Genomic DNA, 2,829 nt, shown 5'->3' with positions numbered 1-2,829 from the left:
AACACTGCAGTCATCGAGCAAGAGTCCAGAACAGCAGCAGTTCCAATCCGAGACTATCCAGCTAGACTTCTGCCAATACGACGGACAGGAAGATGCACCACCTTCGAGCCATCAAGTTTCCAATAAATCGCCGTACACCATAGATCGTCCGACCATGAAGAAAATACCGATTGACTCCAAGAAACCCAGACCCAGTCGACAGGATGTCCACTCAGCTGACAACTTCTCCGAACGAAAATTCCGCTCACCGAATCCCGTCCAATATCCAACTAGTAAAAGCGATGCGAAAGAGTTCCGACTTATCCGACCCAGATTCCGCCCACCGAAAAGAATGATCATGAAGCGACAAGAACATCTCCCCAAGCCTAACAACATACTGTTGAAACTACGTGTCAACCGGGGGGAGTATGTTCCGTACGGAACGAGCCGTAAACATGTGCGACTCAAGGTGTATCCGAATGTGGCCCCTTCTCGACCCACCCTGACTACGTCACTGAGTGTACGAGTATCAACAATAAGCGTGAGTACCATGTGAGTTACCAACAGGAACTCAAATGCCGTGAGTTCTATGAGTGTATCCCCGACGGGAGTTCCAGTGAGTTCCGCCAGTGAGTGCTGTTCCAGAAGCTTCGAGAATGAGCACCTTCGAGAATGAGAACCGTCGAAACTTCTAGAATACGAACGCACTGGTATAAATATGCGACCGCTCCACCATGTGAGTCAGTCTTGTTTTACCAGCCGCGAGTTATACATCGAGTAAAGTGAACAGTGAACAGTAGTGTAACTAGTGAACAGTATAGTGTAGTGTAGTGCAATAAAGTGTACTGTGGACTAGCAGAATTAGTGGTGTTGTTCCTTTCATTCCGAAAATACAGTCCACCCCGACCCGACCGGAGTTGGCCACGGTTAACGCGCCAACACTTTCGAAGGGATATGAGATCTAGAAAATTTTTCTACATGATATATAAATAGACTAAACTGAACTTTCAATAGGAGTGTTTAAAAAAATATATAACTAAAAATAGGATTCACTGGAATATGTCTAATTACTGTGCTACTGAATTGTCCGGTAAAACTGTTTTTCAAATCAGAATATCAAGCACTTTCATATAGTTTGGTTCAGCCAGAGTGAACTAAGAGTTTACATGGGAAATATCTGATGATTTTCTTGAATATTCTATCTTGACTTGTTTATTGGACCCTGTTAGTCATTTGTACGCGGTAAAAGTTATAAAAGAGTCATTCGCGATGTTAAAGTTAAATATCTTAATATTATGGATTTGATACTTTGTGCAGTTCAGCAGAACCCCAGAAGTTAAATTCACGTTGCCTGTTGCTAAATCAATAATTGTTTAAATATTTGCATTCAACATAAAAAGTGAGGATGCAGAACAGCATGGGTTTTCTAAACGATACATCAAAAAAGTATAATCGGTGTGCAGGGTGACATTGAGCCTAGGGGTGACTTTGACCACCCGTTTCGAGGCATTTCATGGATATTTACAAAGTAAATATCAAGGTTCTGATATTAATTTGCTATAAAAATAGTGGTCCAAAGTCTCCCTTAAAGCCCAATGTCACCTCAAACGACGGTACATCATGGCCACCAAGAGTATTTTTTCAGGGCTACCAAAAGTTTGCTTATGAGTTGTTTTGAATAATATATGTTAAAAAAGAATATCACCATCAAACTAAACTATGTGTAAAATTGCCCCAAAACAATTGACCATTTATAAAAATCATTTTTTAGACCATTTCCAACCAACTTAAAGTTATCCAACGTCAAAACTGTGGTCGTGTCTTGCACACAACCCCTCCAGTTTTTTGACGTCGATTATTTCAATTGTTCTTGAATATCTTTCCGGGAGACGAAGCACAGTGCTTCGAACGTATGGCACTTGGGGACAAAAGTCATAACAGGTTGTTTTATGCGGTTTGTCCTACGCTGTTGAGGAGGAAGGCGTTATACACAAAAAACATCATTATTGGCATGACTGACACATGTTGCATCAGTAATAGCATAAGTGGCTTATACGTCAAGTTTTACATTTGACACCATAGAACAGTGCTGGCTTTAAAATAAATGTTCAAAAAAAAAGCATGAAAAGTACTTGAGTTGTTTGCATAAATGATGTATGTGGCATGCGTAACCATAAAAGTGTCTCAATAACCAACTTTTTGTATAAATATTGAAGTATTGATTATCCCAATGAATAAAATGAAACCCAATAAAAAAGGTTACATAATTTTTTTTTATTGGCAACACAATTCATTCACGAGCTATTAATCATCCGAGAACAGATCAATCGAATCATTATCTTTGATCAGTATCAGCTGATCATAATTTTGATGTGAATTTGTAAATATGTAAATAACCCACTAACCCTAGAATTAAGCAATGAATTTGAACCACCCTAACATTATATAGACTCTCACGAGCTTTACTGAGAGCGAATACGAACGGTCAACTTTCTGCCTGAACGAAGAAACGGCAATTAAATCAGTAGCAAATAAAACGTTGAACGGTTCGCTAGGAAGGCTATATTCGGTCGGTGATTATTGTTCTTGTTGCCCGTAGTCTACGAAATAAAGTTTAGTGTCGTGGTGGAATAAGCAAACCAATTTCAACTGTGGTTCCGAAATAATTATCTATTGGTCGGTCGTGAAGTGCGTGCGTGAATAAATTCACGAAACTATTCGCTCAATTCTGTGTGGTGATCGTGAAGCCTCCAAGAGATCTGTGCAGATCAGGTCTTCTTATCACTTTCGAACAAGAAGGTGAAGAAAACGTGTGACAGTGTTTCGTACCGCCAAATTGTCCCCACTGGT

Source organism: Aedes aegypti, chromosome 3 (assembly GCF_002204515.2).
Source record: "Aedes aegypti strain LVP_AGWG chromosome 3, AaegL5.0 Primary Assembly, whole genome shotgun sequence".
Taxonomy (NCBI): domain Eukaryota; kingdom Metazoa; phylum Arthropoda; class Insecta; order Diptera; family Culicidae; genus Aedes; species Aedes aegypti.
Note: the sequence above shows the minus strand (reverse complement) of the source record.